This window comes from Micropterus salmoides, unplaced genomic scaffold (assembly GCF_014851395.1).
Source record: "Micropterus salmoides isolate LMB-PRFRI ecotype aquatic unplaced genomic scaffold, ASM1485139v1 Ms_hic_scaffold_1, whole genome shotgun sequence".
Taxonomy (NCBI): domain Eukaryota; kingdom Metazoa; phylum Chordata; class Actinopteri; order Centrarchiformes; family Centrarchidae; genus Micropterus; species Micropterus salmoides.
Genome location: NW_024040040.1, coordinates 63711609 through 63738568, shown reverse-complemented (window position 1 = coordinate 63738568; position 26960 = coordinate 63711609). Strand labels below are relative to the sequence as shown.

Sequence of the window (26960 nt, the reverse complement as noted above, 5' to 3'; positions counted from 1 at the left end):
TTCCCCGGTTGTCACTCTGCCTGCATGTCAGTCTCTCTGTTTCCCTCTGCTCACTGTCTCTCTCTCTCTCTGCCTGCCTCGTTAGTCTAATGTCTGTACCTGTGTTGCTCCCGCCCTGCTCGTTAGTCCCTGTGTATATATACCTGGTGTTTCTGTCTTGTCCTTGTCGGATCATTGTATGTTGTCACCTTGAGTTGCAGTGTGTGTTTCTTGTTGCGTCTCCATGTTTCCCTGCTCGTTTTGGTTTTCTGTTGGACAACCTTTGTTTTGGACTTAGTCTTTCAGCCACTCGGTTTGTAAGTGTGCTCACCTTTTGTTTAATTAAAACCCTCGAACTATACCTGCTCCATTCTGTGTCCTGCGTTTGGGTCCTCCAACCTGCTTCACCACACCACTTACCGTGACACCTTTGACATGTTGTTTGAAGTTAAAAGAAGTGGCCATATTTAAAAAGTCAGTTGCAATAACATTTGTGAGGTCATCACCATGAATATTAAAATCGCCACAAAGAACAATTCTGTCATAATTTAAAACCAGAGTAGATAAAAATTCAGGAAGGTTCCTCCAGGCGGTTTTGGGGGGCGATAAAATATAACAAATATGATAGGTTGCAGCCCTCCAACTTTAAGAGTGAGAACTTCAAAGGAGTTAAATTCATCACAGCGTACTTGATGACATTTTAAATTTTTCCTATACAGGCTCACTAGCCCACCACCATGACCACTGACCCTCGGTTGACTAAAACAATCATATTGAGGCGGACACAGTTCAGCTAGCTGGCTATAGTCATTCATCTGCAACCAGGATTCAGTTAAAAACATAAAATCTAGATTTGCAGACAAGATAAAATCATTTAAGATAAAAGTCTTACCTGAAAGTGATCTCACATTGAAGAGAGCCATTTTAAATGAGTTTGTTCTGGGTGCTGGAGTTGGTGCAGTTGTCCTAATTTTTAGAGAGATTTAGAGATTACTATTATTTCTGTGTGGGATGTGCACGTTTCGGTTTACTGGTCTATGCGTGATGATGACAGGAATAGAAGTCTTTGGAACAGCGCTGGAAGCAGATGGCTTTACATGCCAGTAGGTGGAGACAGTTGTTTGTGGCAGTGAGGCAGAGTTCTGTTCAGTGTCTGGTGTGTCCAGGTGTGCTGCATGAATGATTAGTCATTCACGTAAGTCATGTGTGGACTGCACTACATGCTGTGTGTGAGCAGCTAACTTTTCTGAGCCCCGTTTGTTTGGGTGAAGTTCGTCTGTCTTAAAAAGAGACATTCTTATCCGTCGAAAGAGATACGTACAGGGAGACTCGAAGCCGCAGGTGCATCCGCTGGATGGACCGGAGCGTCATCAGACAGGGCTGCATAGCGGTTGGAGAGGCTGATGTGCGGAGGAGAGCCCCGTCCGAGCCTCTCTTGCAGCCACGGACCACCACTTCAGCCCAGGTTGACTGATGCTTCGGAATCGAGCAAGAGGAAAGCCATGGAAGGGTAGAGGGTCCCATAGCATGGTGTCCTGGATGTTAGCGGTTGCGCAAAGAGAAACAATCTGTTTGGCTTGTACTGAAGCCACATCCATAAAGCCAGTCAGCAGGGAATCTTTCTCTTTGAGTTCCTTTGAAAGTCGTTGGATGTCTTCCATAAGGTCAGCAATCTTTTTGTTCGCTTTCTTAAGGAGTGTGCAGTCCTCATGTGGCAGAGTTATCTCAGCTAGCATAGTCACCAGAGCTTTGTTGTGGTCAGTAGCGTTGATGGAGTTTTTACGGTCATCTAACTTAAAATCCATGTCGGATAACTAAAATCCTTAACCCACGTAAAACTTAAGTTAAAAAGTTAAGTTAAATAAAAAGGATATAAAAAATGTAACAAAAGTGTGGATTAAAACTGGATAAGAGTCCGGTTTAAGATGGAGCTTCTGACAGGTGGCTACAGACGCCAACGCATGCGCAGAGTGCAAATTACGTCAGCGATCTTGTAGTATGTAGGTTTCTTCCCAATACACTGACAGTAAACCTACACACAACTAGTAGGACAAATACTGGGACTATTGAGACCTCATGTCTGCTTCGGCTAAACTTTAAACAGCATTTTGCAGAGACAGGAGAGGTGACTACAGGGACCAATGATTCTTTCAGCGCTCTGTCGTCATGCTTTTTGTGACGTGCTGTGATTTTGGTTGTTTGGTGTTTTTTGCTGTGCTTACCGCTTTAATGGATTAGGAGTAATTCACCATGTAAATGTCTGTATTTTCACTCAATGTCATAGTCACTACACATTTTCTCTCTTACCATGTCGGGAACCTGCAGCACAGCTTATCAAGTGGAGAGCAGATGGATCAGATAAATAATGACTAGCTATTTTATGTTATAACTGTTCTATTTCTATATATGTTCTTCTCCAGATGCTCCAAAGCTTCCCTCTGTGTCAGTGAGTCCCTCTGCTGAGATAGTGGAGGGCAGTTTGACTCTGACCTGTAGCAGTGATGCTAACCCAGCAGCTAATTATACCTGGTACAAGGAGAATGAAGACTCACCAAAAGCATCAGGACAGAACTTCACCATCACTGACTTCAGAGCTGAACACAGTGGGAAATTATTACTGTGAAGCCCAGAACAGAAGAGGGCGTCATAACTCCACCTTACATCTGATTTTTGTGGCAGGTACGTTTCTCCTTGCCACTAATTGGCTGATTAATAGAAGAGCATCACCTGGCAAACTGATCCAGCACAGTTTATCTAATAACTTTCTATCTCCATTTCTAGAGAAATCATCAGTGATAAGAATTATCAAGTTGATTCTGGTGGTTGTGATGCCAATTGCTCTACTTCTGTTTTGTCTGAGGTGAAACTATAAGAATGAATCAGTTCCATCACTGACATTTACTATGAATATTTACTTTCATAGTTTTGGAGTTATCAATTAAACTTTTTATTTATTTGTTTTTTGATTCAATTCAGGAAGAAGAAAACTCTGAGCTCCACTGCTGAACCAAATGAACAGATAGAGACTATAGAGGTGAGAAAGCTGTTGGGCCACAGTGACAAAACTTACTCTGGGTTATAATTTGTTGGCTTATACATTCATTTTAAAATAAAACCTAATTGCTCTAATTCCATTTATGAAGCCTTTAACTCTGATCTTGTTTTCCCTTCCCGTCAGTTGATGTCTGGTCCTGATTGTACCAACGCCTCAGCCTTGAACCAAAACTGTATGTGACTTTCTTCAGATGGAGTCAAACCAGAGGGGACTCACCTGGATCGGAACAAAGAAAAGCCACTGAAGTAGTCCAGTGTAGAACGAGGGAAGGTGGAGGAAGTTGATACATTTACCTTCAAGGAAAGTTTTCATTTTTAGTTTTTATTAGCAGCAGCATATATTTTTACCTGTGCAGGTACATTACATACGCTCAGTATTTAACTCAGTATGTAAAATATTATTTAAAGTTTTAATGTAATAAATAGTTTTTAAGAAATACTGGTTGCCCTTTCACGTCACACCTGTCCTGGTAATGAAAGCCAATAAAGTCTGTTCAAAACAAACACATTGAACAGGACATATCTCACAGCATGTACTGTCTGTATTTAAACACTGAAATCAAACAGAAGCCCAGCTCTGTCACACTTTGCAAGTGTTTCATTTTCAAATTGTTGCAGCCAGCTTCCACAACAACTCTGCAGTTTGATCATCATTTCAGTTTCCTCTCACTGCTGTAGAGGGTGACAGTGTGCAGGAAGTTTTAGATTTCAGCTTTAAACAAACTGCTTGTGTTTATCATTCAGAACAAAGTTTGTATTTATCAGTAATCAACAAAAATACAATTTCTCAAATGTTTGTAGGGGTCAGGGTAATTTCTTTGGTTTAAAAAAACAGTTTCAAAAATACACCTATCAGCCGTAATGTTATGACCACTTACAGGTGATGCGAATAACACCGATTATCTCGTTACCATGGCACCTGTCAGTGGGTGTGATATATCAGGCAGCAGGTAAACACTTTGTCTCATAGTTGATGTGCTACAAGCAGGAAAAATTGGCTGTGTAACGCCTCATGTCTCTGAACAGTGCTGCTGAAAATGACATGATGTGGACGAGTTTCTTAAGTGTTAAATATATATAATATAATGGCGGTTTTATTCGTCCGCTTTATTATACACTGTACTTAGACTTTACAAATTCTAACTTTTTGTGTCATGATTATACATAAGATCAATCCAGGTTGTTGAGGGACTTTCCTTGCTCTGTAACGTCACAAAACATTAACAATGACTTTGATGTGTCATTATCACACTGTCTGAGGCCAAACCATTCTGAGTTACAGTACTTTGTATGAGATCATTAGAATAAGAAATCCAATTGTATGGTCTGGCTTAGTGTTTATAGATGTGACCTCTTTTTGAACATGTATTTCTTATGTGGGGACTAGGCCTGAAGGTTAATCATCAAGTTCACCTTGTCAGCTTTTGTATTTGACCTGTGAGATCTCTTAATACAGTCTCCAGACTCTACAGGCATCAATGCAACACATTCTTTTCATGTCTGAAAGTTTTCTTCTTGTAGATGTTAATTAGTCATTACAAACTGAATAAGAGCTGCATGTTATCATCACAAACACTGAGTATTGGGAATGTATTCTTTGTATCCAATGGATTTTTGTTATTTTAAGTAATAAGAACTATATTTTGCATCCATATTTTTATAATTTGATAGTTCAAAGATCCTGCACACCTGTATGGGTATGTAAGGCCTTCAATGAATAATAAAGTCTCTACTACTGACTGACAGTTGATGATTAGCTGCCACAGCTTCACTAAGGACCTATTTCCTCGTTTCTTCTTTCCTTGCATGTTTTCCTTGCGACAACTTCCACCAGCTTTGTGTCAAGGCCTGCCCCTACTCTCCCCCTACTCTGTCTCCGATTGGCAACAAGAACAATCCAATCAGAGCTGTCAGAAAGCTGGTGGGGGGGGATGACGCTTTCTTCGCGTCTCTCCATGCATCTAACATGGGAAAAACTGAGACGCAATGAAAAGATGCAAAAGATCAGAATCAGAATCAGAACCAGTTTTATTCCCCAGGTATGTGTACACATCTGAGGAATTTGACTTTGGATTGTACATTGCTCACAATTTGCTTACTCATAAAATAATACAATAACAGAATAATAAAATCAGACACAGGCTACAGTATAGAGAACACAGATATACACACTATAAACAGATACAAAAACAGTATAGACACATTGACAAATAGTGCAGTGAGCAGAGTGCAAAGGATCCAGGAGTAAACTTGTTATTATCATTAATTATGTACATGTCGGAAGTGGGTTTGATATGCAGGTACACATACATGCATACATGTACACAGTGCGATGGAGCACAGTGCAAAGGATACTGGAATAAATAAGTACATATTTTGTGCAAGTATTATGAACGTGAGGAAGCTGGGTGCACAGGAATTGTTCTGACACTATGAGTCAGAAATCAGCTGTTCATCTGAGTGATGGCTTGTAGGAAGAAACTGTTCCTGAGTCTGTTGGTTTTGGTGTAGCGCCTACCAGAGGGGAGAAGTTGGAACAGCTTGTGTCCGGGGTGAGATGGATCTGCAGTGATGTTTCCTGCCCGTTTCTTGACTCTGGAAATGTATAAATCCTGAATGGGGGGGCAGGTTGGCACCGATGATCTTTTCTGCAGCCCTGACTCTCCGTTGTAGTCTGCCCCTGTCCTTTTTGGTGGCAGATCCAAACCAGACAGTGATGGAGGTGGTGCAGAGGACAGACTGGATGATGGCTGTGTAGAAGTGGATCAGCAGCTCCGTAGGCAGGTTGAGCTTCCTGAGCTGGCGCATCCTCTGCTGGGCCTTCTTGATGATGGTGTCAGTGTTGGGTTTTCTTTGTCCAATTAGCCACCACCCTTTTCCTGTCTACGTGACTACTGTCACATAGCTTGATCATTCTTTTGGGCCAGAGATTCAGTTGGGCCAGAGATGTCCTTGTTTGGCCATTTCCTTTCCCCTTGCTGACCCTTCTCTTCCAATGACTCATAGTCATAAGACCGTTACACCCATCTCAGTATTTCACAGTCAACTCAACATTTCTCAACATGTTCCTTCACTTCTCTTATTCTTTACACACACACATTTTAATCAATACTATAGAAATCATGATCTTCTTCATTTCATTTTGTAGTTAATCATATTCTTTTCATTTCTTAGTTGATTACATTACGGTTGTTACATCAATACACTACATGTGGTACTTCTACACAATCAGTTGGAAAGTACCTGTACCTACAGTTCCATGGCTGTAGTGAGCCATTGTTTGGTTATCATAGAGCGCTGGGATCTCAACCTATTTTAGTCCAATATTTAGATGTCTGTGAAGGTTCTCAGTCATCCCGGTCATAGTTATCCAACAAAGGTTGAGGTCAAGGGCAACTGGACTTGGTTGAAGATACTAGAAGACGTTTTGTCCCTCATCCAGTGACTTCTTCAGTTCCCCTTCGAGGGAACTCGAACTGTGTCAGTTACGACACTGTGGGAACGCCTCTAGGCGTAGCAGGTCTGAACGTGAATGAAATCACTCCAATCCTATTGGTTTGTTGCTAGAACGGTAAGGTGTGACGGAATAACCGGAGGAGTATAAAGCACACCTGTACACACTCATCATTAGCTTTTTTCTATTCAGCAGGCGCTCTGTATGTTGTTTGAAGAAAGCTCCAGTCCTACAAGCAGTGTGTCTTACCTGAAGAAGAAGTCTACCAGCATGTCCGGCAACCAGAAGTACCGAAGGTGTGTTTTTCCTTGCCCTTGGTACATCACGGATGGAGATTCTCATGAGATGTGTGTCTCATGTTTGGCGATGGAGCACGCCCGGGCAGCTCTCGAGGGGGCTGCCTGTGGCCATTGTGAAGCCCTTTCCGTGCGGGTACTGAGGTCCCGCATGGCTCTCTTTTCCGAGGATGGCCGGATGTGTTCTCCCCGAGGTGTGGGCCCTGAGGCCGCTGAGGCAGCCCGGCGGCTTCACTCATGTTGTTCACAGCGTGATCTGTCGGAGGATTTCGGGACAGCTGAGGCTTTTTCCCGACCTTCATCCGCTGGCTCCGACGCTTCCTTTCGGGAGCCCGTTCTCGGCTTCTCCCACTCGCTGTTTGGATCCGGAGACGCTGTAGCAACGTGCTCAGCGTAGTGGACGATGACTTCCAGATGTCGGGGCGGCGTCATCTGCTGGAGGTGGTGACTAGAGCCGTGGCTAAGCTCAACATCAACTGGCCACAGGAGGAGCAGACACCACAGGCTAGTGGTAAGCTTGATGAAAGGTTTCTTAAGCACCACGTGCCACCTCCACGCCAGTCTCTACCATTCTTTCCTGATTTACATGATGAACTGAGTAAATCATGGGGCAGACCCTTCTCTACACGGCTCAGGGAAGAGGTCCTGAAGACCGGGGTAGGGGAGTCTTTTCTCCCCTACAGTTCAAAACCCGCCCTCCAAAATTCAACGGGGTGGTTTGGACTGTGGTCCGCCTGGAGCAAGGTGTTGGGACACGAAGTTCTTACTCTGCTGAGGAAAGGGGCCGTGGAACGTGTTTCCCCCCCAGAGAGAGACGCCGGGTTCTACAGCCGTACTTCATAGTCCCCAAGAAGGACGGATCTGGTTGGTTCTAACCGGTCTCTGAGGAGATTCAGGTTCAAGATGCTCACCATCCCCGCCATCGTGACGCACATCTAATCCGAGGATTGGTTCGTCACGATAGATCTAAAGGACGCCTATTTCCACGTCTCCATCCGTCCTTCTCACAGGAAGTTCCTGAGGTTCGCCTTCGGGGGTGTGGCTTACCAGTATCAGGTTCTTCCATTCGGCCTGGCAATTTCCCCTCACACATTCACCAAGTGTATGGATGCAGCACTGGCCCCGCTGAGGCTCCAGGGCATCCGGATTTTCAACTACATCAACGACTGGCTCATCCTAGCCCAGTCTCGAAAGTTGCCGGTTCGGCATTGAGATGTCGTTCTGGCTTATCTGTTGCATTTAGGGCTAAGGCTCAACGCAAAGAAGAGTGTGCTGGCGCCCACCCAACGGACTACGTTCTTAGGGGTAGTATGGGATTCAATAACGATGCGGGCACAATTGTCTCCCGCACGTGTTGACACCATATTGGCTGCCGTGAAAGGGGTGAAGTTAGGCCACGCCATCACTATAAAACACTTTCAACGAGTGTTGGGTCTCCTGGCGGCTGCGACTCGGTCCAAGGTTCCCACTTGGGATCTGGTGGTGGTTCTTGGGGCATTGGCTGAGGCCCCCTTCGAACCCCTGGAGTCAGCTGAGGCTAAGCACTTGACCCTCAAGATGGCCTTTCTCCTTGTTATCACCTCTCTGAGGAGGGTGGGGGATCTCCAAGCGCTTTCGGTTCCCCGCAAAGCCTGGAGTTTGCCCTGGGGAATATTAGGGCTATCCTGCACCCTCGTCCAGGATACATCCCTAAAGTGCCTTCTTGTGCAGCAGGGTCCACAGTGCTGCAGGCATTTCATTGCCTCTTTGCAGGATGTTTGTGTAGTGGCTGGCTGGACGACTCCGCACACATTCATTTGATTTTAAAGTCTTGACCTTCCTTCGGCACCTGGCACTCGTGCGCTCTCCTCTTAGTCGTGCCACTTTATTGCACACTGGGGCAGGCGGGGTTTTCGGCACGGTTTAGTAGGTATCTCGTTCCCGACGCAGTTCGAGATCCCTCGAAGGGGAACGTCTAGGGTTACGTATGTAACCCTGGTTCCCCGAGAAGGGGAACGAGACACTGCGTCGGCCCGCCGCACCTCTCTCCCCGCCTGAAGCGCCTGCTTCATAGTTTAAGCTAATGATGAGTGTGTACAGGTTTGCTTTATACTCCTCCGGTTATTCCGTCACACCTTACCGTTCTAGCAACAAACCAATAGGATTGGAGTGATTTCATTCACGTTCAGACCTGATTTCATTCACGTTCAGACCTGTTCCCATAGTGTCGTAACCGACGCAGTGTTGCGTTCCCCTTCTCGGGGAACCAGGGTTACATACGTAACCCGAGACGTTCTGACTGACTGGTAGGGACACTCAGCCATTTAACCTCTATGGGATCGTTAGCTAAGATCATTGATACCGCTGGTTCATTACTGCTCCTCGCTGTGGTAACGACTCTCGTCATAGTTAGAGCCACCCGTGGCCAAGTCTGAACGACCATCATTGGCAACTTTACCTGAGGCCAAGAGGGAATGCTTGTTCAGTTTCCTGGGAAGTGATGAAAGTGATGGTGTAGACCCCCTCTGTAGAATCCTCCGTTGTATTGGAAATAGGTTGTGTTTAGACAGAGATCAAATAATTTATTGATCTGGTCAGGGCTGAGGTTGGTTCTGCTGTCCAGGCTGTGGTCTTGAAGTAGCCGTTTCCTTATGAATTGTATTGCCTCCATGGTGGGGATGCAGGTGAACAAAGAGGTCACATCATAGGACACCATGGTTTCATCTGGGTCCAGTTTCAGTCCTCAAACTTTGTTTACAAAGTCAATGGAGTTTTGAATGTGGTGGGAGCACTAACGAACCAGCGGAATCGATGATCCTAGCAAACGATCCGACAGAGGTTAAATAGCTGAGTTTCCCTTCCAGTCAGTCAGAACTGAAGAAGTCTCTTAGATGGGGGACGAAACGTCTTCTAGTATCTTCAGCCAAGTCCACCAGAGTCTGCCATTATCCGTGGCGCCAAGATGCAGTTAAGAGAGCTGAGATGTACCCTATGACAGGAGGCAAGGTGAGGAGTCGAGGATGTACAAACTGAGAAATGGAAAAATCCCACATTACTCAGCTTTCAGGCAACAGTAGCTGTAAACGGTCTATTTCTAAGCTCTCTCAACACTATGGAAAAGATATAGTTAAACAAGAGTTTCACTTTTAGTTTACACAATAGAATCATCATCATACTGTAAAGAAATTGGAGCTGGGTTGTTGTATAAAGTAAACAATGCATCATTTGCAAAACAACAGTAAGACTCATGTCTTCATTTCAACTTGGAGATGTACACTCTGTTCCTGCATATTAATGATGTGAAGAGGAAGAAAATCAGGGCGGCCTTTAACACTTCAGTGTCTGTTTTAACACATGTGTACCAAATCCATTATAATATAGCATAATAAAGTATTCCTGATATTCTTGAATATGTCAAACATTAACTAATGTTGCAAATTCAGATATCTTGTTTTGACAAGCAGGGGGACCAGAGAATACAGGCAGGCGGCCCGAGGGCGGAGCAGGGGAACCAGGGAATTCAGGTGGGCGGCCCGAGGGCAGAGCAGGGGGACCAGAGAATACAGGCGGGCGGCCCGAGGGTGGAGCAGGGGAACCAGGGAATTCAGGCGCGCGGCCCGAGGGCGGAGCAGGGGGACCAGGGAATTCAGGCGTCCTAGGGGCAGGGCAGAGAGGGAGTGTAGGACCTCAGGAGGACGGCCCGGAGGCCAGGCAGAGAGAGAACAGGGAACCTTGGGCGGGCTTCCCAGGAGCAGGACAGAAAGGGAACATGAGACCTAAGGAGGATGGCTTAGAGGCGGGGCAAAGAGGGAACATGGGTCCTGAGGCGGGCTTCCCAGGGGCAGGGTGGAGAGGGAACGTGACACCTGAGGCGGGTTTCCCAGGGGCAGAGCAGAGAGGGAACATGGGACTTCAGGTGGACGGCACGGAGGTAGGGCTGGGAGGGGACATGGAACCTCAGGTGGACGGCCCGGAGGCTGGGCAGAGAGGGAACCGAGGAGGTCAGGAGGTCGAGAGCCTGAGCTAAGGTCCACAGGGTCCGAGCAGAGGCTCGACGGGGAGGACTGGAGGTCCCAGGAGGCCGGCGGGGAAGGCGTAACCTCTCCAGAGGTCGGGCTAAGGGGCGGCTGGGATGAGGGCGAGACCTCTCCAGAAGGCCGGCAGCGAGACAGCAGCAGGGGGAATCAGGGACGGGACTGCTGGGCTGAGGGCCTTGGTGCGAGGAGTGGGGGTTGGTCCAACACCAACCACCACCAACGGGGCTGACGCCAGCTGGGGGCTAGCGGTGCAAGCAGGCCGGGGAATAGGCTGGGGGCTAGCGGGCCAGGGATCAGGAGGGAGAGGCCGGAGGCTAGAGGCGCTAGCAGGCCGGGGAACAGGCTGGGGGCTAGCGCCGCTAGCGGGCTGGGGATCAGGACCAAACTGGGGGCTAGCCAGCCGGGGATCAGGAGGGACGGGCTGGAGGCTAGCGGCGCTAGCAGGCCGGGGAATGGGCTGGAGACTAGCAGTGCTAGCAGCCCGGGATCTGGAGAAAATACAGGAGCAAGTGAAAGGCACTGGCTAAACAGCTGAATGCCGTTCCCCAGCCTCGGAGCAGACTTGTGGAGGAATAGGTGAGCCCATGGCGGTAGAGAGTCCCTCAGCCACGGCTTGGCAGCGACTCGCTCCTGAGCCAGAGATCCAAAAACCTCCCACTCAAAGTTGTCGACCGCTTCCTTCCAAAAGACCTTCAGTTCGATCAAGTCGACCTCCAGTTCGCACAGATAACGTGAAAGGTCTGCAGGGTCCATTGCTGGCCTCGTCTTACCACCACAGGGTTCACTGAGCGTAGGCTTAGGTGGGGACGCTGACACAGGCAGGGGAGGCAAAGACTCGCTGGGGTACTCCTTTGTTGGTGGAGGGGCTATGGCGTGGAGGAAGCTGGCGTCCCGGGGGGGGCAGAATACCTCAAACGGGGAGTAGCCGCTAAAAACTGGTGAGCCCTGGCACAGAAGACTTCCCTTAGGCTGTCGCTGATAGCTCCCTCCCACAAGATTTTAAGTTCCATGAACTCCAAATACAGGTCATCAAAGTTTGTGGGGTCTGTGGACAGGGGTGAGGGTAAGCGTGCTGGGTCCATACTGGCTTGATCCTTCTGTTGTGGTGTGGACCTCTCTAACTTCAACAAGCTCTTGAAAACTCATATCTTCCGAGAACACTTCCTCTTATAACACCTCTAACTCCTAACACACTACATCTGCATTCACACACTGGTGGAACACGGGCAATTCGGAGTTAAGTATCTTGCCCAAGGACACCTCAACCCGCAGCCTGAAGGAGCTGGGGATTGAATCACTGACCTTCCAGTTAACGGGTAACCCGCTCTACTTCCTGAGCCACAGCCATAGTATTTACCCCAATGATGTGATATGTGCTATGAGCTCTCACTAGCTCTTACTATTGCTGCTCTTACTAATATGTATTGTCAGTTGTAGATCTGTACTTGATGTTCTGTTGATGCTTGTATGTTGTTCCTCAAATGTAAGTCGCTTTGGATAAAAGTGTCTGAATGTAATTTATTTATTTATATGTAAATGATGTTGATGTTGTTGAGTCTGACTGTAGTTTCTGATGTGCTCTGTGTTACACTGATACAGGCTCAGAATGGCTGGGGAGTGACTTACACCTCTAGTCAGATCTGTGCCTTAAAAGGATCAACAGTGGAAATAAACTGCATCTACACACACCCATCCAGAATAAATGGCCGTGATACTACAGTTCAGGAATCATTCTGGTGTGCTCGAAGAACTGGAAATGTGTGTGTGGATCTGAGAACAGACTCAGAGTACGCAGGTCGTTTGCAGTACAGTTGTTCTAACAACATCTCCTTCAGTGTGTGAGTTTACTCCACTGTGTCGGGGGGAAAAATCTATTTCAGACATAACCATATTGGAGTCTTCTAGATCTAAATGTAGCTGCAGCTGTCACTGTTTGTCGTGTGTGCAGGCAGGAATAGATTTAGGACCCAGTTGCAGGACTCTAAGGCAAATAGATCCGGTCTTAGAGTATTTATTAACAAAAGGGGAAACCAAACTTACAGCAGAGTCCAAAAATCCAACAGGAAAGGAAATCCATAACCAAGTTTGTCTACAGAGGAGCAATAACACAGTCCGTAAAACAAAAAATCCAGGGGGTGACACTACAAAGGAATAATCCAAAGACGAGGCAGGAAAGCAGACTCAGACAGTAGACAAACGACAAACAAGCAAGAACAGAACAGAAATTACCAACATTTAAGCAGAAGGTAACGAGCAGGGCGGGACCGAGACCAGGTGGAGCAAATCAGAATAACTCATCCAGACAGGCTCTAAACAGGACAAGACCAACATGCATAAACACCACTGAAAGACAAACCGAGGTTCATAAGAAACACAGTCAGACAGATAAGGCAAGCACACAGATATTGAAACTACAGACAGAGCAGACTAAGATAACTACAGAATACAGGCAGTTAAAACAGATAAAACATAATCAAACAACTGACAAGACAGGCAGTGATCAGAACAAACACTTAGCAGACAGGCAGACACAAACCAAGCAGAAACCAAACAGCACACAATAACAGAAAAAAACAAGAACAAAGACAGACATGGATCAGGATCATGACAGCACCATCATTATTTATAAAACATTTTGATATTCTGTTATTTGAATTTTTGTGATTCAGGAATATTTAAAGTAAAAAAATATGTTGTTGCTACATTTTATGTTTTGGTTATTGCTCCTTTTTGATGATGTCATTCCCAATAGCTCTCAGTTTTTGACTGAGACAGAATGGATATTGTTAGTCTGGCACTTTTGAGTAAAACATTAGTTTCTGATGAAGATTCATGTTCAGTTTTTAGATGATGAAGCAACAGCTGTTAGTATAAGGAAAACAACTTTTTACAGTCTGTTATTTAGACTCAACAGAATTATTTCAAAAACATAAGAAAGGACATGATCTGCCAGCTGGCAACAACTACAACTTACCTGAGAAGACTGTCAGGACTGACTCAGTAAACAGGACCTGAACACAACCAGCATCCTGTATATAGAGACAAATGATTAAAGACGTGTTATTGGCAGTCAGTTTCCACCAGCAGGAGTCAAAAATCAGCACTCTGGACAGCTGCTGTGACAAATACTAGAGAGAATCAAAAAGAGACAAACACAGAGAAGTTTTAATGAAAATAGTTAATCGTCTACGGTAACAAATTCTAATCTTTAAGTAATTCATGTTCATCTGTTCTCCAGATGCTCCAAAGCTTCCCTCTGTGTCAGTGAGTCCCTCTGCTGAGATAGTGGAGGGCAGTTCAGTGACTCTGACCTGCAGCAGTGATGCTAACCCAGCAGCTAAATACACCTGGTACAAGACGAATGTAAACCTCAAACCTCTCAGTAAAGAACCACAGCTTGTCTTCAGCTCCATCCAGTCCTCTGACCTTGGAGAGTATTACTGTGTAGCTCAGAACCAGCTGGGGAGGAGGACATCTGAATACATCACTAATGTGAAATGTGAGTGAAACGGCTTATTTAAAATAAAAAAACAGCTTAAATCTGCCCAGTCTTTACATCCGTCAGCTCTACTTGCTTCACATTAACAGTCTGCTGTAACTCACTGAGCAGCTCCAGAAGATTTTAAGTTTTATGCAGTTTTGTGATCAAACCGTCACACATCCATTTATCAGACCTCCTTCAAAGTCTAAAATGTTGCGGCACACAGCTGTTCACAGTTTATAATGTAAATACCAGATGTGCTACTGTAGTAACTGTTAGGTTTAACTGGAAGGATTCAGAAGTGGACACTAGGCTGATGATTAGAACACAGGCAAGGTTTATTGACAAGAGTGCTCAGGAATGGCCAGAGAGTAGAAGAGAGGGCTGAGAATTCCAAGTCCGGCGGGATTCCAGCGATGGCGTTAGAAGCACTGTTCAGGGCGGACAGATTGGCAGGCGGGCGGCAGGCAAGCAGGCAGGCAGCGACTAAACACACAGGACGGAAACAAGAAGTTAGGTACAGGTCACAAATTACTCAACTAGAAGTAGGAGAGTTGGCCAGAGCAATATACCACAGGAGGTGAACTGGCGAACAACGGGAGCTGGACCAGAGTATTTCACTGCAGGAGTTGATTGTTGATGAGCCAAAGGTGCAAGAAGCTGGAGGTGGTGATCCTGGACCGGACACGCCCACACACACACACACACACACACACACACACACACACACAGGACCTGACAGACAAGTCTGACAGAGACAGCAGGGAAGAGAAAATTGGGAAAACACAAGGGAGGCGGAGCCTAATCATGACAGTAACACACCCTTAACCTAGAATAATCCTAACACATCTCCTCCAGATGCTCCAAAGACCTCTTCTGTGTCAGCGAGTCCCTCTGGTAAAATCATGGAGGGCAGTTCAGTCCTGTGCAGTGTTGTCAACGTAGAAGAGAGGCTGAACACATTATTAGCAGGAGGAACACAGAAACAGCAGCTGGAGCAAGACTCAGGAACATCTATCATCAGGGCTTCTCATCCTCTTTTGAGTTGAATTTAAACTCAAAAAAGCATAAACCGTGAACAAACCATAAAATATTTCAAAACACTGAATACATCATTAATAGATTAACTTCTTGTAACCAATTTACAGTTTAAATCAAGTCTGTAGCTGAACTGGTGAGCTTTCAAAGCGGAGTAGGTATGAAGGTATGGGCTTGATGTACTGACTGGGTTGGGACTGCATGACGTGCTGACGTATTGCGGTAAGCGTGTCGACTCATTTCCGTTTCCGGTGCTTGTGTGTTGGTACCGTGTTGTGCTGCTCTCGCTAAATAACAGTTACATTTGTTTGATTACAGCGGCCAACTGTTCGCTAAACACTTATTCTTTACAGTAATTTTGCCTAAGCACTCACAGTTCTTTCCATCTTTTAGTGACTGCTGTTCAATCTCATAGTTGTTCTAAAGTTTTGGTAGCTGACGCTACAGTACTTTAGCTTAGCCGTTAGCGACTTTAGCTTAGCAGCTAGCGATGGCTTCTCCTTCTCCCTCTCTCTCTCCTACTTTCTCCTGCTCGGTGTGTCAGATGTTTAGTTACTCCTCTGCCTCCTTTAGCGGTAATGGTACATGTAATAAGTGTAGTTTATTTATAGACATGGAGGCGAGGCTCAGTGAGTTAGAAGTCCGGCTCCGCACCTGGTAGATCAGTCTTTAGCTACTGTAGCTAGCCAGTCCCCGGTAGTCGGTGCGGAACGGCCTGAGTTAGCCTCTGGTAGCCGTCCTCCGGCATCCCCTGTGCAGCCAGGAAAGGGGGGCTGGGTGACTGTCCAAAGGAGGAATAGTAAGCATTCAAAGTCCACGGGGCATCATCAACCTGTTCACGTTTCTAACAGATTTTCCCCACTCAGCGACACACCCGCTGAGAAACCAACTCTGATCATTGGCAGCTCCATTTTGAGAAACGTGAATTTAGCGAAGCCAGCGGCCATAGTTAAGTGCATCCCTGGGGCCAGAGCGGGCGACATTGAGTCTTATTTGAAACTGCTGGCTAAGGATAAACGTAAATACAGTAAGATTGTTATTCACGTCGGCGGTAATGACTCCCGGTTACGCCAATCGGAGGTCACTAAGATTAATGTTGAGTCGGTGTGTACATATGCAAAAACAATGTCGGACACCGTAGTTTTCTCTGGACCCCTGCCAAATCTGACCAGTGATGACATGTATAGCCGCATGTCGTCATTCCGCCGCTGGTTGTCGAGGTGGTGTCCAGCAAACGATGTGGGCTTTGTTGATCATTGGCAGACTTTCTGGGGAAGACCTGGTCTGATCCGGAGAGACGGCATCCATCCCACTTGGGAAGGAGCAGCTCTCATTTCTAGAAATCTGGCCAAGTTTATTAGTGGACCAAATCCATGACAACCCAGAGTTGAGACCAGGAGGCAGAGTCGCAGTTAACACACTTCTCTGCCCTTCTTTTTCAGCAGTTACCCACCCAAAACCCTACGCAGAGTCGCAGTCTAACACACTTCTCTGCTCCTCCATTTCAGGAGTTACTTAGTGAAAATCCTATAGTGACGGTGTCTGTCCCCCGACCATCGAAATTATTTAAAAAGGTAAACAGAAGAGGAGCTGTGCATAAAAACCTTATAAAAATTAAAACCACAAGAGCAATAGTGCAAACAAATAGGAGAGTTAAATGTGGACTCTTAAACATCAGATCTCTCTCTTCTAAAGGTGTACTAGTAAATGAACTAATATCAGATTATGATATTGATTTATTTGGTCTTACTGAAACCTGGCTGGGTGATGGAGAATATGTTAGCCTAAATGAATCCACCCCTCCCAGTCATATTAATACTCACATTCCTCGAGGCACAGGCCGAGGAGGTGGAGTTGCAGCTATCTTCGACTCTAGCCTATTAATCAGCTCTAAACCTAAACTAAACTATAACTCATTTGAAAGTCTTGTTCTTAGTCTTTCGCACCCAAGTTGGAAATCACTGCAACCAATTCTTTTTGTTATAGTGTACCGAGCACCTGGCCCGTATTCTGAATTCTTATCTGAATTTGCAGAGTTTTTGTCAACTTTAGTCCTTAAAACGGACAAAGTTATTATTGTAGGGGATTTTAATATTCATGTAGATGTTGAGAATGACAGCTTCAGTACTGCGTTTATCTCTCTGTTAGATTCCATCGGCTTCTCTCAGAGTGTTCATGAACCGACTCACTGTTTTAACCACACCCTTGACCTTGTTTTGGTGTATGGTATTGAAATTGAACATTTAGTGGTGTTCCCACAGAATCCCTCTTTATCCGACCACTGTTTGATAACTTTTGAGTTTGTATTGCTGAACTACTCGCCATTGGGCAAAAATTTCTATACAAGATGTCTGTCTGATAGTGCTATAGCTAAATTTAAGGATGCGATTCCATCAGCTCTAAATACATTATCTAGTCACAAAGTAACGGAGGACTCCTATGCTAATTTCAGTCCCTCCCAAATCGATCATCTTGTTGATAGTGCTGCTGGCTCGCTGCGAATGACACTCGACTCTGTAGCCCCTCTAAAAAAGAAAATACTAAAACAAAGACGGTTAGCTCCATGGTATAATACTGAAACTCGCAAATTAAAGCAAATATCACGGAAACTTGAGAGGAATTGGCGTTCCACCAAAGTGGAAAATTCTCGTTTAATTTGGCAAGATAGTCTTAAAACTTATAGGAAGGCCCTCCGTAATGCCAGAGCAGCGTACTACTCGTCATTAATAGAGGAAAATAGGAACAACCCCAGGTTTCTTTTCAGCACTGTAGCCAGGCTGACAGAGAGTCACAGCTCTATTGAGCCAAGTATTCCCATAGCTCTCAGTAGTTACGACTTCATGAGCTTCTTTAATGATAAAATTCTAGCTATTAGAGACAAAATTCACCAAGACCTGCCCTCAACTGGCACCAACTTATCTCTAACTCAGGAACCTTAGAAACAGCTGTAGAACCAGATACATGTTTAGACTGTTTTGCTTCCCTCAATCTTTACCAACTAACTTCAATAATTTCTTCATCTAAACCATCAACCTGCCTCTTAGACCCCATCCCGACTAGGCTGCTTAAAGATGTTTTACCCTTAGTCAGCACCTCTATACTAGATATGATCAATCTATCTTTATCAACAGGCTATGTACCACAGTACTTTAAAGTAGCTGTAATTAAACCTCTTCTGAAAAAGCCCAAACTTGATCCGGATGTTTTATCAACTATAGACCTATATCTAACCTTCCATTTCTCTCTAAGGTTCTGGAGAAAGCAGTTGCTAAACAGCTGTGTGACTTTCTACAGAGCAATAGTTTATTTGAGGATTTTCAGTCAGGATTTAGAGCTCATCATAGCACAGAGACAGCACTGGTGAAAATTACTAATGACCTCCTTATTGCATCAGACAAAGGACTTGTCTCTGTACTGGTTTTATTAGATCTTAGTGCTGCATTTGATACCATTGACCATCAGATCCTATTGCAGAGACTGGAATATTTCATTGGCATTAAAGGAACCGCTCTAAGCTGGTTTAAGTCCTATTTATCAGATCGATTTCAGTTTGTACATGTTAACGATGAGTCCTCCATGCACGCCAAAGTTACTCATGGAGTTCCTCAAGGATCTGTCCTTGGACCAATCCTCTTCACTTTATATATGCTTCCTTTAGGCAATATTATCAGGAAACATTCCATAAGCTTTCATTGTTATGCAGATGATACTCAGTTATATCTATCGATCAAGCCAGATGAAACTCATCAGTTAGCTAAACTTCAAATGTGCCTTCAGGATGTTAAAACCTGGATGAGCTGTAATTTTCTTATGTTAAACTCAGATAAAACTGAAGTTATTGTTCTGGGGCCTAAGCACCTCCGTGACGCATTATCTAAAGATATAGTTTCCCTGGATGGCATCGCCTTGGCCTCCAGCACCACTGTGAGGAATCTTGGAGTTATCTTTGATCAGGACATGTCGTTTAAGTCCCACATTAAGCAAATTTCAAGGACCGCCTTTTTTCACCTACGTAATATTGCGAAAATCAGGAACATCCTGTCTAAAAATGATGCAGAAAAACTAGTCCATGCATTTGTTACTTCTAGGCTGGATTACTGCAATTCCTTATTATCAGGCTGCTCGAAAAAGTCCATTAAGACTCTTCAGCTGATCCAGAATGCTGCAGCACGTGTTCTGACAGGAACCAGGAAAAGAGATCACATTTCTCCTGTTTTAGCTTCTTTGCATTGGCTTCCAGTAAAATCCAGAATAGAATTTAAAATCATTCTTCTTACCTACAAAGCTCTTAATGGTCAGGCACCATCTTATCTTAAAGAGCTCATAGTACCTTACTACCCCACCAGAGCACTGCGCTCCCAGAATGCAGGGTTACTTGTGGTTCCTAGAGTCTCCAAAAGTAGACTAGGAGCCAGAGCGTTCAGCTATCAAGCTCCTCTCCTGTGGAACCAGGTTCCAGTTTGGGTTCAGGAGGCAGACACCATCTCCACATTTAAGAGTAGGCTTAAGACTTTCCTCTTTGATAAAGCTTATAGTTAGGGCTGGCTCAGGTAGTCCTGAACCATCCCTTAGTTATGCTGCTATAGGCCTAGACTGCCGGGGGATTTCCCATGATGCACTGAGCTCCTCTCTCCTCTACTTTCTCTCCCTCTGTATGCAACCTTATCCCATTATTGCATGTTACTAACACAACTTCTCCCCTTTCTGGTAGTCTTGTGCTTTCTCGTCCCTCTCCTCTCTCCTCCTATCACTTCCTGCAGGTTTTCTGGCTCTGGAGCTGTGGAGTCTGGATCTGTGGCTGCGGGTCGCCTGCTGCCCCCGTGTTCCTGCTCGACACCCTCTACTGCAACGACTATTGTTGCTAGTCTTATTGTTATTATAATCATTAACATTACGATGGTTACCATTAACACTATTATAAATATCTGTACCATTTTTCATTTAGTTTATAGCAACATTACCTTCGCTGTCTGTACCTCTGTGTGTATATTGTGTAGGCTGCCTCCCTCCCTCTCTCTCTCCTTACATCCCTCTCTCTCTCTCTCTCTCTCTCTCTCTCTCTCTCTCTCTCTCTCTCTCTCTCTCTCTCTCTCTCTCTCTCTCTCTCTCTCTCTCACCCCAACCGGTCGAGGCAGATGGCCGCCCACCCTGAGCCATGGTTCTGCTCGAGGTTTCTGCCTCTTAAAAGGAAGTTTTTCCTTGCCTCTGTCGCCTAGTGCTTGCTCTTGGTGGGAACTGTTGGGCTTCTGTAAATATCATCACAGAGTACGGTCTAGACCTGCTCTTTTATGAAAAGCGCTGTGAGATAACTGTTGTTGTGATTTGGCGCTATATAAATAAAATTGAATTGAATTGAATTGAATTGAAGAGGATTTCGACAGTCTCTCCATTCACTTAGAATGGGAAAATTTTCCTGGAAAACTTTTCTTCCTGGAATATTTTGTAAAGTATTTAAGGTATCAATGACAAAAGTATTATTATTATTAAGTAGTATTTTTGTTTCTTACCGATGGTGGTTGTTGTTTTGTATATGTGTTATGTATGTTACATCCTGCTGCTGCACAATCAATTGCCCCCCGGGGATAATAAAGACTCCTTGAACTTGAAGACATACCTTCGTAGAGCAACATGCAATCCAAAGTTCAGCTAAAGCTTCCAAAATTACAGTTGTTGTAGTTTGTCTAGACTGTGATTCTTTGCTGAGCTGCAGCAGAAGGTTTAGCCCCATTGGTGTCCTGACGTTACTCTGTCATTCGGTCACAAAGCCTTTCATATGCAAATGTTATGGGTAAAATCAGAACATCATTTTTACTTGTTATCCAGCAGCAGGTTGTATTATTGTAGTTCCACCGATGTCAACCTTCTGCTAAGAAAGGTAAAACATTTGCCCAGGAAAAATTACTGTTTCAATATAGTATTGCCACAGATTGCAGCTTCCAGTAAAGGGTTGAGCACAGCAAAGTTTAAACACATGGTTAACGTTGTGAAATGATCAGAACACAACTACCAGGACAAAGAGACCCACTCAGTTAGCCTGAGTGAAACTACTGAGACCTCATGTTAGCTCCAGCTAATCTTTAAACAGCATTTTGCACTAAATGAGGACAGTAGATTTGATCCTCATTTATTTCAGTGTAGCCTAAATGTTTTTGCAACCAGCTGCACCAGACGTGCCCATATTTGGACAAGACGGTGGAGCTAACAACCGTGTGTGGAGCTAGCTAGCTTGCTTACTAGGTGCATCTTTAATTCACGTTAACTGTCATTTTAACAGGGCTGACTATTTTGTCTAGCGAACAACAGTCTTAAAACTAAATGTACTCACCAGAGAAAGTGAACAGCCAACTCCTGATACGCTTTTTAACAGTGGTTAAATTTACACAGTGCCGTGGGTACTAGCCTGACTGACATGTCTCCATGGTAACGACTTGTTAATCACAGATAATCCCGTCCTGAAGCATACTCAGCTTTATGGTCTATTTTCCTCTAACTGGGACCATAATTTACTAAATGAACATGGTGTTGTATTGAATAATACTTGAAAGTAGCAATTGAGACCATAAACTCAATAGGAAAGTGTTTACTGAGGTAATAAATCAGCTGAGAAGTAGAAATCATTATAGTTGTGTATAGTAGTGTAGTAGTAATAGCAATTATATAATTTTGAATCAAATTTCATTCTGGCCTCTTCTTTAAGTTTGTATTTGACATAACACCTTATTTTCTCAATTAAAAGGACGGAAACTAATGTATATGTGACACGAAAGGCAATTTATTATTTTGGCTGCTGTTTTGTCGGCGGATTTCTTCTACCGGCCACCTTGGCAGGTGAGCCAAAAAGTTAATTTCCACCCCTGTGGCCACTGCTTGAAATGATTGGTCCCCTATGGTCTAAAAATTTGTGTGGGGAACCACTAATAGCCTCTGACCTGATTACCTCAGACTTCAGGTGCAGTATGAAGTTTCATATGAAGCTTTTCTGTGCAATGCTCTGTCAGCATGCTTTTTGTGACGTGCTGTGTTTTTGGTTTAGGTGCATACAAATGCCTGTCTTGCCCATTGTGATACAGTAAAACTGTTAACTGTATTTTCACTCAATGTCACCGCTAATTCTTAAAGTGTTGGAAACCTGCAGCACTTATTCCTACCAGGGTGGTGAGAAACTTGGGTGTCATGATTGATGACCAGCTGTCCTTTCAGACTATGTCGCTGCTTTCTCTTGGTCGTGCCGCTTTGCTCTATGCAACATAAGAAAAATCAGGCCGTACCTCATTCAATATGCCACCCAGGTTCTGGTGCGGGGCGTGGTTACCTCTCACCTCGACTACTGCAATGCCCTCCTAGCGGGTCTTCCAGCTTGTGTGGTGAAAGCCCTACAAATGGTTCAGAACGCAGCAGTGCGTCTGGTTTTTGATCAGCCCAAAAGGACTCATGTCATTCCATTGCTGTGCGCCCTCCATTGGCTACCCATGCCTCCTGTATCACATTCAAGTCACTACTGCTTGCATAGAGAGTGACTACTGGGTCTGCACCTATCTACCTAGACTCCATAATCCAAGTTTACGTTCCTTCTCGGCCACTACGCTCTTACCAACAAACGCCACCTGGCTCTGCCATCCCTTCACACAAAGCAATCTCTGTCCCTGTTCTCATCTGTGACACCACGATGGTGGAACGAGCTACCACACGCCATCAGAGCAGGGGCTTCCCTCTCCAACTTCAACAAGCTCTTGAAAACTCATCTTTTCCGAGAACACTTCCTCTTATAACACCTCTAACTCCTAACCCCTAACATGCACTTCCTGTGCTCTTCTTCTGTCCTCTTACAATTATTTTGTATTGATTGCACTTTTTTTAACTCTTACTTCTTTCCCTCGGAATTTACCCGATTGATATGATTTGTGCTATTAGCTCTTAGAATAAGAATCAGAAGGAGCTTTATTGCCAGTTAGTGTTTTACACATACGAGGAATTTGCTTTGGTGATAAGGTGCTACACATAGACAAACATACAGTTGATATAAATAAATGTAGAAATATATAAATATGGAATAGACAATGCAAGTTATATAAGAATATTGAAAAGAACGATTTGCAGAACATGTGCATTATTCTGGGTTTGTGTTGTGCAGAACTATTGCAATGAAATATCTAAATTGACAACATAAAAATATATAACAACAAAGATTAACAATGACAAATTAAATAGTATTTAGATGTGCAGAGACATTTGTATTATTTGCTAGGGGGAAGTGTCAGTGAGGGACCCAGGCCTTGTTGATGAGGCCAGCTGCAGACGGGAAGAAGCTATTTTTGTGGCGAGAGGTTTTGGTCCTGATGGACCGTAGCGTGTTGCCAGAGGGCAGAGTCTGAAACAATTTGTGTCCAGGGTGGGAAGGTCAGCTGCAATCTTTCCTTCTCGCCTCAGAGTCCTGGTGGCATGCAGGTCCTGGAGTGATGGTAGATTGCAGCCAATCAGCTTCTCTGCAGAGCGAATGATACCTGCAGCCTGCCCTTGTCCCTGGCGGTCGCAGCAGCGTGCCAGATGGTGATGGAGGAGGTGAGGATGGAGTCAGTGATGGCGGTGTAGAATTGAACCATCATTGTCTTTGGCAGGCTGAACTTCTTCAGCTGCCGCAGGAAGTACATCCTCTGCTGGGCCTTCTTGGTGAGGGAGGTGATGTTCAGCTCCCACTTGAGGTCCAGATGTTTTTCCCCAACAGAAGCTGAAGTTCGTACAGTTTGTTGCACAGCGAGCGCACAAAATATTTCCGGTAGCGGTGTGTGGAGTCCCATACAGCGAAGACGCACGAGTAACCCGGCTTTTTCGTCTCCTGCAGCGCTTCACCGCCTGCACAACAACAAGAGAGCCCTTCACCAAAATGTCCAATAATTCCACTGATGATGTGAGAAAAGAAGGAAATAAATCCGCTTGAGTTGTTCCCCTGATGTTCATGAGCTCTTCTCTGATAAAAGAGCGCCGGGAATCACAGCCTTTCTTAATAAACACACAAAAACAAAACAAAGAGCACCTAACATTCGAGGCCGCTATGCTCAGCGCCATCTTGAATCTACTTATTTGTCTTTATTGCTACTCTTACTAGTATGTATTGTCAGTTGTAGATCTCATGCTTATTTGATGCTTCGTTGATGCTTATATGATGTTTCTTAAATGAAAGTCGCTTTGGATAAATGCGTCTGACAAATGAGTAAATGTAATGTAATTCAGAGGGATCAAATAAATTATAACTAAGCATTTTATGTTATAATTGTTTCTATTTGGTGCCCCTCCCATTGGGTGGCACTCAAAACAACAACCAGAGGTGTAAAGTAATGTAAAGTACAAATACTTTGTTACTGTACTTAAGTGGTTTTTTGCTGGATTTTTACTTTACTTGAGTATTTCAAGTAAGCAAAATGAAAAGCAGACAGAGCACTTGAGTGGTGCAGCAGTTCAAATAAATACATATTGCATCATGTTTCTACAGTAGCTGAAAACAAACAGCACTACAGAGTGCGTTTCGTCCATAGACTGAATATAAAAAGGATTTGTCACTATGTTCTTTTTCTTCTTCTTCTTCTTCTAGCATTCTGGCAGCGTAGACTCTCATCACTATGCTGAATACGTTGAACACATATTTTACATTAAACTTCTGTATTCAAACCTGTCTTCAGTGAATTTAAAAAGATAGATTTCTTTTTGTAAAATCAATAGATTTGAATATGTAATATGTTTTACTTTTGATACTTACGTACTTGTAAAACCATGTATGTTTTTACTTTTACTTGAGTAATTTTTTTAATGGATGACTTTTACTTTAACATCTTAGTGTGGTATCTGTTCTTTTACTTATGTATGTACTTAAGTATGATAATTGAGTACTTTTTACAAGACTGATAACAACCTTGTTTGCCTAAAACCTGTTTTATTTCTATATACGTTCTCCAGATGCTCCAAAGCTTCCCTCTGTGTCAGTGAGTCCCTCTGCTGAGATAGTGGAGGGCAGTTCAGTGACTCTGACCTGCAGCAGTGATGCTAACCCAGCAGCTAAATACACCTGGTACAAGGAGAATGAAGACTCACCAAAAGCATCAGGACAGAACTTCACCATCACTGACTTCAGAGCTGAACACAGTGGGAATTATTACTGTGAAGCCCAGAACAGAAGAGGACGTCATAACTCCACCTTACATCTGACTGTTGTGGCAGGTACAATTGTACCTGGCTGATTAACAGAAGAGCATCACCTGGCAAACTAATTCATGAATCAACTCTACTAGTGAGGTCCAGCACAGTTTATCTACTAACTGTCTATCTCCATTTCTAGAGAACTCAACAAGGCTAATAATTATCATCACGTTGACTCTGGTGGTTGTGATGCTGATTCCTCTGCTTCTGGTTTGTCTGTGGATGAGGTGAAACTATAAGAATGAATCAGTTCCATCACTGATCTTTGAATATTTACTTTCATAGTTTTGGAGTTATTGACTTTTTATTTATTTGTTTTTGGATTCAAATTAGGAAGAAGAAAACTCTGAGCTCCACCACTGAACCAAATGAACCCATAGAGACATTAGAGGTGAGAAATCTGTTGGGCCACAGTGACAGAACTTCCTCTACCAAAGAGTTGTAATTTGTTGACTTATACATTCATTTTAATATAAAACAAATTGTTCTAATTCCATTTATGAGGCCTTTGCCTCTCCCTCTCCCCATCAGTTGGAGTCTGATCCTGATTGTACCAATGCCTCAGCCTTGAACCAAAACTGTAACCAGAGGGACTCACCTGGATGGAAACAGAGAGAAGTACAGCATTGAAGTAGTCAGTGGAGAACAGGGGGCTGTGGAGGATGAGGATACATTTACCTTTAACTGCAAACATTTTCATTTTTAGTTTTCATTAGCAGCAGCAGGTAGACGTCAGCAGCAGCATGTAGCACAAGATTAGAGTAGAATGTAAGCGTCATTGTTACCTGTGCAGGTACATTACATAAGTTCACTGTTTGTCCTTTCACACACACCTGTGCTGGTAATGAAAGCCAATAACGTCTGATCAAAACAAACATGTAGAACTGGAAGCTAAGTATTTCACAGCATGTACAGTCTATGTTTAAACACTGAAATCAAACAGAAGCCCAGCTCTGTCACACTTTGCTAGTTGTATCATTTTCAATGTGTTGCAGTGGCTGATTGAAATAAACAGCCAGCTTCCACAACAACTCTGCAGTTTGATCATCATTTCAGTTTCCTCTCACTGCTGCAGAGGGCGACAGTGTGCAGAAAGGTTTGGATTTTAGCTTTAAACAAAGGCTTTGTGTTTATTATTCTGAATTCATTTGTATTTACCCAAATAGACCAATTATTATTATTATTTATTAGAAGACACCAGGAACAAGAGCATATAGAGCGTGTTGGAGAGGTGACTGATGGTGCGTTCATGTGGTGCCAGAATAATTACATTTTTTCCCTCCCTTATATCTTTATTGCAAAAAGAGAAATAAAATGTACATGGGACATAAACAAGTAAACAAAACTTTGATTTGTAGAAAATCATGTATTGTATATACATGTAGTCAACTGACAGTCGAATCATATGACTGCAGTCTCTATTTCTTACTCACTGTTACACTGTACATTTACAG

General features: G+C 44.1%; 1 protein-coding gene and 1 long non-coding RNA gene across 2 annotated transcripts in view; one reads left to right on the top strand and one right to left on the bottom strand.

Moving 5' to 3' along the window:
- LOC119898138 (B-cell receptor CD22-like) overlaps positions 1–26960 on the bottom strand; it is a 509835-nt gene that overhangs the window by 67030 nt on the left and 415845 nt on the right. The gene's annotated exons all lie outside the window — the stretch shown is intronic.
- On the top strand, positions 2759–4427 carry LOC119899330. Its single transcript, XR_005443802.1, has 3 exons — positions 2759–2839; positions 2956–3013; positions 3158–4427. It is a non-coding gene; the product is annotated as an uncharacterized LOC119899330 (long non-coding RNA).